This window comes from Triticum aestivum, chromosome 7A (assembly GCF_018294505.1).
Source record: "Triticum aestivum cultivar Chinese Spring chromosome 7A, IWGSC CS RefSeq v2.1, whole genome shotgun sequence".
Lineage (NCBI taxonomy): Eukaryota > Viridiplantae > Streptophyta > Magnoliopsida > Poales > Poaceae > Triticum > Triticum aestivum.
The window spans coordinates 66,995,360-67,004,208 of NC_057812.1; positions in this window are offsets into that span (position 1 = coordinate 66,995,360).

The following is an 8,849-nucleotide window of genomic DNA, read 5'->3' on the forward strand; positions in this document are numbered from 1 at the left end:
TCATGCAGACACTTTTTATCATTCACTTTTATTATTCAAATCTCTATGGTCGCCATAGATGCTGCTGTTACATGGATTTATCACTATTTTTAATGTGTTGTTGTAAACAGAACACCCTCTATACTGATATATTTGGGAACGGAGGGAGTAGTATACAGTAAGCTTCGTTTCACGCAGGAGAGCTAATCTTACATGGAAGTTAATTAACCTCAATATGAATTCAAAAATAGATACTCGCACAAATTTCATGCTTTGATCGAGACGTGCGTTGCACGTGCATACTTACTAGTGATTACTAAAGGGCTTACTAGGAAGAACCCTATTCCGCCGAGACGAAGGCACCAAGCGTTGAAGCCTGTTCGGCTTTGCGGAGACGGAGGGACGAAAGCGTTGAAGAATAAGCAGGCCTGTTCAGCGTTGCAGAGAAAAAAAACTAATGGGCCTTACCACCGCCCGATGGCCGCTGTTACGAGAGGAACTGGGCGGTCATCAACAGCTGAAACTGGGCTGCTATTTAGGGTGAATCCTAAATGACGCTTACTGCAACTGATTGTCGACCAAAGGGAGCTGCGTAAGACATAGTGAGATGGGCCGACCCATTTTAGTTTATTGTACTTTCTAAAGATCCGGGATTTTAGACATTCTAGCAGGTTCTGGTCGGATTTGGTTTTTAATGGTTTCTTTAGTTTTTTTTCTGATAATTATTCTTCAATAACTAAAAAAGTGTTCAACTTTGTAAAAAATATATTGGAAAAAAGTTAAATAGTTTATAATTTAATTTTTTTTTCTTGTTTTAAAAAATCATTTATTTTAAAGTTTTCTTCAAAACATTCAAAAAAAAATTGGAATTTTCCAAATTATTTGCTTTATCCAAAAAATGCCCGTTGATTTTAAGACCTGTTCATACTTAAAAAAAGGAATTTCAAAAGTAATCATAGTTTTAAAAAATGTTCAGGAATTTAAAAAATTGTTTGAAATTTTCATTTAAAAATAGAAAAAATCTACTTTTAAAAATTAAGAAATATTCATGTTTTTGCACACAAAAAGCAAAACCAATTGCAACTTTTTTAGGAAAATTAAAAAACCAGACGCGGAAACAAAAAGTGATGTAGCGCTACCGATATTGAGTTGGCTTGCCATGAGGAAGCACCCTTTGCAGGAGGCCGTCATTTTGACGCAGCATATGTCATAATGGACCTCTGTTGTTCATCAGGGAAAATTATATTGTATGTGTTAGGGATTATTGGGCCTGATGATCTAAGGTGTTCGAACTTAGACCCCCTGAAAACTGGGTGCCCTGTGCCATCGCGCGGGCTGCACACACATAGGCGTGGCCTTGGATTTGTGCTTTTTGTGGCATGCATTTAATCTACCCAGCATGGCTATTCACAATTTACCTAATGAACAAAGCTCGTCTGCTATCCGCTAAAAAGAACCGAGTTTATGAAAAGGTATACACGACTTCTAGATTTAGGTTGTTCTTGTATAAAAATGTTGGTACTTGTGTTAATTAACTGGGCGTGTCCATATGGGGTGGTCATCACATCTTCCTAACTTTGTCGCATAGTACTTATGAGTAGAGCTAATGCCAATATGCATGTTTGAAAAAAAACATTTTACAATATATTCATCGAGATCTCTATACTTGGGGCGCCTTTATGTCGTTACTGGTGCGTAAATGTAGTTGTTGCCATGTCTTCGTAGACTATGGTTTTAATTTAATGACAAGACGCATTGGCATCTATTAAGCGAAACCGTTATTTGGCATAATTCCAAATTAATCTTATATTGGGTTGTTATTATTCTGTTAGTCTTATGCAATCAAAGGAAGTATTCGATGCTTGTCTCTTGAGCGGGAATTCATATTTGTACTATCTTCCAGTCTATTTAATGATCATAGCTACTATTTTTGAAACTTTGAAATGCGATTTTTTTTATGTTTTTGTAAAAAAGCTCCATAGAGCTCGAGCACCAAAGGGATGCACTCCCGTTCAGGAAACACAGTATATCTATACTATTATTAAACAAGCGAACATTTTCTTTTTTACCAACACCCCATTTACTATACATGGGTTAATTATGTTCGTCTGATTATCTAACTCAATGAAATCTAACATATCAGATTAATCTAAGGACCTAGCTGGGTGCAAATAGCAATTAAATAGGCCAACAAATCTTCTGGTAGACGAAAATTTCACTGGCCCGTTGCGGCAACTTCCTTGTATGTAAATCCCATTGTGTCCTTTAAATCACGGTGACTCCCAAAATCATGGTAACCTCCCGTGCCCCTCACCACCCATCTCCCACTTCTTCTGTTCGTCGTCCCCACGCCCCGATCCCCTTCGCCTCCTCTTCTGAAGTGGTCGGCGTCCACCACGCGACCCCTCCTCTTCTCCACCAAGCCAGCCCGTCCCCACACGGCGAGCCCATGCAGATCGAGGCGTCTTCCATGCAGAGGACGTCGGGGCGCACGAGGAGCCTCCATTGCGCTCCCTTCCGACGGCCGCTCGGCGGTAACCCAGCGGACGAATTTTTCAAGGAAGCTTAGGGCGGTTGCTTGGGGTCCAGAAAGAATTTGTGTATTAACATGGGTGACTGGATTATGAGGTTAGCTTTGTTCTTCTATTTTGGGGGCTGGGATTGGATTGAGTTGATTTGTGGTGTGTTTGCTTGCAGATGTCCAGAAGATGGGGAGTGCAAAGTGGGTCAACTAGAGGTGCTTGGAACTGCAAAAGAACAAGACGAACACAAACTTAAGGCATGTGCAATTACGTAGAATTTGATATGCAATGCTCAGCTGTTGTGTTAGGTGTTATCGCAAATATAGCTCCTTGTACGTTTAGGGCCTGATATGCTTATGTGACTGATTGGTATGTTAATATCTTCATATCCTAAAAAAAACTCTTCAGAAGATTTTGAACTGAATTTGATTTTGTCAGTTCTCGGTGTTATAGTAATCGTGTTTTGTCTTTTATTTCCTCACATATGATGGCTGGTTTCGGTATCATATTTGCATATGCTGGCTGGTTTAATACCATTAGCCCGCTGCCAATTTACGGCTTTTAAATTTAGAATGTGCACAAGTTAAATCCTTCTCTTTACCAGAAACAAATGTGCAGAATTAGCATGTACAATAATTATTTTATTTATCTTTGTTGAATAGTTTTTTCACGACGTTTATCTATAACCATTCAGGTCAGGAGCTTGTGGAACACTTTAGTCCATGAATAATCTGTTCAAAGTACCATGTTCTTGATTAAGCAAGGTTATTTTTACATTTGTAACGGTCTCCTCGCCTGACACGAGGAGGTATGCACGACCACTGCCACACCATCGCTATTGTTATCCCTCCTCGGGATTGGGTTTGACAATTTGTTTTGTGTGTGTTGTTCCCTGCAGTACATCGTGAGGGGCGGGTGGAACTTCTTCCCACTGCTCCCCGGGGCATTCAAGGGCGTCAGGCAGATCGGAGTCATCAGATGGTGCTCCCTGGTTCAGTCCCAACTTTACTTTGCTCGGGATTTACAGGTCTATCAACTTGAGGCACAACTTGAATATACACATCAATTGGTGTGTTCAATTTGAGTGATGGATTTAACACATATTTGTTCTGTTCCGCGACTTTGGTTCAAGTTTGTAAGTCTGTGCGCTGGCTCACGAAATATCTTGGGGGTGCTTTTTCAGTGTCTGGCACATGCTAATTATGTCCTTATGATGATCTAAATCAATGAAATCTAACCGATTAAATTAATCTAAGGACCTACCTAGGTGCAAATAGCAATTAAATAGGCGGAGGAATCTTCTGGCGAACGAAACTTTCCCTGCCCCATTGCGGCAACTTCCTCGTATGTAAATCCCGTGTCCCTAAAATCATGGTAACCTCCTGCACCCCTCACCACCCACCTCCCACTTCTTCTGTTCTTCGTCCCCACGCCTCGATCCCCTTCGCCCTCCTCTTCTGAAGCCGCCGGTGTCCAGCACGCGGCCTAGAACCTGAAAGATTCTTTGGTTGAAGCCAAGTCCGACATCATTGTTAAGGTTCATTAGTCTCATGTATCTCCAGCTTTAGACATGTAACTGAGTTTTCACCGTTTGAAGCTTTGGCTTGCAGTCGAACACCCACAACTATTGTTTATTGTTTTCTTTAGCTTTATAACTTGCATTGGGCATTGTTTATTACTTGTTCTTGCTTAAATTGATCATTTCATATTGTCCAACTTGGAAGATGGAAATCATGTACAACTGATATCTTGTCCCATTTGGTATGCACTTTGGACTATCATGTCAGGTGTTCAATAAACTGTCTTTTCGCTTTCAGATTGGTCTCAGGAAAGGTTCTAAATCTTTTGAGGAAGCACTTGCAACTGGGTTCACTAAGGAGAGCGGGACATTGGGAGACATATATGAGACGGTTTTGGGTAGATATCTTGTGCTCCCGTTCATCTCAGATTCTGCACAGGTGCGCATCATGCTAACTAGTTTTTTGCACGATTTTAAGATTTCCCTTGTCAAGTGTTTGTTTAGACCAGGCTAGCTTTCAGGATGATGTTTCCTTGGTTTAATTAATTAATTAAATTTGCATGCTCTGGATGAAGCACACTACGAATCATTCACTGCATGATACATTTGTCGAGTCCCGCCATCACTTTATTCTATCCTTGTAATTGAAGTTCTCATTGGTTAGAACTAAAGAAAATGATTTGGGGTGAAGCATTGAAGGCCTGAAGCCAAATGTTCCTGATAAGGAAGATGACCTGCACAACTCATGTGAAATAAGGCCAATGCTATGTGCAAGATTGTATTGCTTCATGCAGACACTTTTTATCATTCACTTTTATTATTCAAATCTCTATGGTCGCCATAGATGCTGCTGTTACATGGATTTATCACTATTTTTCATGTGTTGTTGTAAACAGAACACCCTCTATACTGATATATTTGGGAACGGAGGGAGTAGTATACAGTAAGCTTCGTTTCACGCAGGAGAGCTAATCTTACATGGAAGTTAATTAACCTCAATATGAATTCAAAAATAGATACTCGCACAAATTTCATGCTTTGATCGAGACGTGCGTTGCACGTGCATACTTACTAGTGGTTACTAAAGGGCTTACTAGGAAGAACCCTATTCCGCCGAGACGAAGGAACCAAGCGTTGAAGCCTGTTCGGCTTTGCGGAGACGGAGGGAGGAAAGTGTTGAAGAATAAGCAGGCCTGTTCAGCGTTGCAGAGAAAAAAAAACTAATGGGCCTTACCACCGCCCGATGGCCGCTGTTACGAGAGGAACTGGGCGGTCATCAACAGCTGAAACTGGGCTGCTATTTAGGGTGAATCCTAAATGACGCTTACTGCGACTGATTGTCGACCAAAGGGAGCTGCGTAAGACATAGTGAGATGGGCCGACCCATTTTAGTTTATTGTACTTTCTAAAGATCCGGGTTTTTAGACATTCTAGCAGGTCCTGGTCGGATTTGGTTTTTAATGGTTTCTTTAGTTTTTTTTCTGATAATTATTCTTCAATAACTAAAAAAGTGTTCAACTTTGTAAAAAATATATTGGAAAAAAGTTAAATAGTTTATAATTTAAAATTTTGTTCTTGTTTTAAAAAAACATTTATTTTAAAGTTTTCTTCAAAACGTTCAAAAAATATTTGGAATTTCCCAAATTATTTGCTTTATCCAAAAAATGCCTGTTGATTTTAAGACCTGTTCATACTTGAAAAAGGAATTTCAAAAGTAATCATAGTTTTAAAAAATGTTCAGGAATTTAAAAAATTGTTTGAAATTTTCATTTAAAAATAGAAAAAAATCTACTTTTAAAAATTAAGAAATATTCATGTTTTTGCACACAAAAAGCAAAACCAGTTGCAACTTTTTTACGAAAATTAAAAAACCAGACGCGGAAACAAAAAGTGATGTAGCGCTACCGATATTGAGTTGGCTTGCCATGAGGAAGCACCCTTTGCAGGAGGCCGTCATTTTGACGCAGCATACGTCATATAGGACCTCTGTTGTTCATCAGGGAAATTTATATTGTATGTGTTAGGGATTATTGGGCCTGATGATCTAAGGCGTTCGATCTTAGGCCCCTTGAAAACTGGGTGCCCTGTGCCATCACGCCGGCTGCACACACATAGGCGTGGCCTTGGATTTGTGCTTTTGTGGCATGCGTTTAATATACCCAGCATGGCTATTCACAATTGACCTAATGAACAAAGCTCGTCTGCTATCCGCTAAAAAGAACTGAGTTTATGAAAACACGACTTCTAGATTTAGGTTGTTCTTGTATAAAAATGTTGGTACTTGTGTTAATTAACTGGGCGTGTCCATATGGGGCGGTCATCACATCTTCCTAAGTTTGTCGCATAGTACTTAATGAGTAGAGCTAATGCCAATATGCATGTTTGAAAAAAAAACATTTTACAATATATTCATCGAGATCTCTATACTTGGGGCGCCTTTATGTCGTTACTGGTGCATAAATGTAGTTGTTGCCATGTCTTCGTAGACTATGGTCTTAATTTAATGACAATACGCGTTGGCATCTATTAAGCAAAACTGTTATTTGGCATAATTCCAAATTAATCTTATATTGGGTTGTTATTATTCCGTTAGTCTTATGCAATCAAAGGAAGTATTCGATGCTTGTCCCTTGAGCGGGAATTCATATTTGTACTATCTTCCAGTCTATTTAATGATCATAGCTACTATTTTTTTGTTGAATTTTAACCATGGACATATATGGTGGAGCACTGCACGTATGTGTTGGGTAACGTAGTAATTTCAAAAAATTTCCTACGCACACGCAAGATCATGGTGATGCATAGCAACGAGGGGAGAGTGTGATCTACGTACCCTTTGTAGACCGACAACGGAAGCGTTTGGTTGATATAGTCGTACGTCTTCACGGCCCGACCGATCAAGCACCGAAACTACGGCAACTCCGAGTTTTAGCACACGTTCAGCTCGATAACGATCCCCGGACTCCGATCCAGCAAAGTGTCGGGGAAGAGTTCCGTCAGCACGACGACGTGGTGACGACCTTGATGTACTACTGCTGCAGGGCTTCGTCTAAGCACCGCAACAATATTATCGAGGACTATGGTGGCTGGGGGCGCCGCACACGGCTAAGAATAAAATCACGTGGATCAACTTGTGTGTCTCAGGGGTGTCCCTGCCTCCGTATATAAACGACTAAGGGGGGGGAGCGGCCGGCCTAGGAGAGGCGCGCCAGGAGAGTCCTACTCCCTCTGGGAGTAGGATTCCCCCCCCCCCCCCCAATCCTAGTTGGAATAGGATTCACGGAGGGGGGAATAGAGAGAGAGGGGCCGGCCCCCTCTCCTTGTCCTATTAGGACCAAGGGAGGGGAGGGGCGCGCGGCCCATGTAGGGCTGCCTCTTCTCTTTTCCACTAAGGCCCATCATGGCCCATATAGCTCCCGGGGGGTTCCGGTAACCTCCCGGTACTCCGGTAAAATCCCGATTTCACCCGGAACACTTTCGATATCCAAACATAGGCTTCCAATATATCAATCTTTATGTCTCGACCATTTCGAGACTCCTCGTCATGTCCGTGATCACATCCGGGACTCCGAACAAACTTCGGTACATCAAAATGCATAAACTCATAATATAACTGTCATCGTAACCTTAAGCGTGCGGACCCTACGGGTTCGAGAACAATGTAGACATGACCGAGACATGTCTCCGGTCAATAACCAATAACGAAACCTGGATGCTCATATTGGCTCCTACATATTCTACGAAGATCTTTATCGGTCAGACCGCATAACAACATACGGTGTTCCCTTTGTCATCGGTATGTTACTTGCCCGAGATTCGATCGTCGGTATTCCAAATACCTAGTTCAATCTCGTTACCGGCAAGTCTCTTTACTCGTTCTGTAATACATCATCCCGCAACTAACTCATTAGTTGCAATGCTTGCAAGGCTTAAGTGATGTGCATTACCGAGAGGGCCCAGAGATACCTCTCCGACAATCGGAGTGACAAATCCTAATCTCGAAATACGCCAACCCAACATGTACCTTTGGAGACACCTGTAGAGCTCCTTTATAATCACCCAGTTACGTTGTGACGTTTGGTAGCACACAAAGTGTTCCTCTGGTAAACGGGAGTTGCATAATCTCATAGTCATATGAACATGTATAAGTCATGAAGAAAGCAATAGCAACATACTAAACGATCGGGTGCTAAGCTAATGGAATGGGTCATGTCAATCAGATCATTCACCTAATGATGTGATCCCGTTAATCAAATAACAACTCTTTGTTCATGGTTAGGAAACATAACCATCTTTGATTAACGAGCTAGTCAAGTAGAGGCATACTAGTGACACTTTGTTTGTCTATGTATTCACACATGTATTATGTTTCCGGTTAATACAATTCTAGCATGAATAATAAACATTTATCATGATATAAGGAAATAAATAATAACTTTATTATTGCCTCTAGGGCATATTTCCTTCAGTCTCCCACTTGCACTAGAGTCAATAATCTAGATTACACAGTAATGATTCTAACACCCATGGAGCCTTTGGTGTTGATCATGTTTTGCTCGTGGAAGAGGCTTAGTCAATGGGTCTGCAACATTCAGATCCGTATGTATCTTGCAAATCTCTATGTCTCCCACCTGGACTAGATCCCGGATGGAATTGAAGCGTCTCTTGATGTGCTTGGTTCTCTTGTGAAATCTGGATTCCTTTGCCAAGGCAATTGCACCAGTATTGTCACAAAAGATTTTCATTGGACCCGATGCACTAGGTATGACACCTAGATCGGATATGAACTCCTTCATCCAGACTCCTTCATTTGCCGCTTCCGAAGCAGC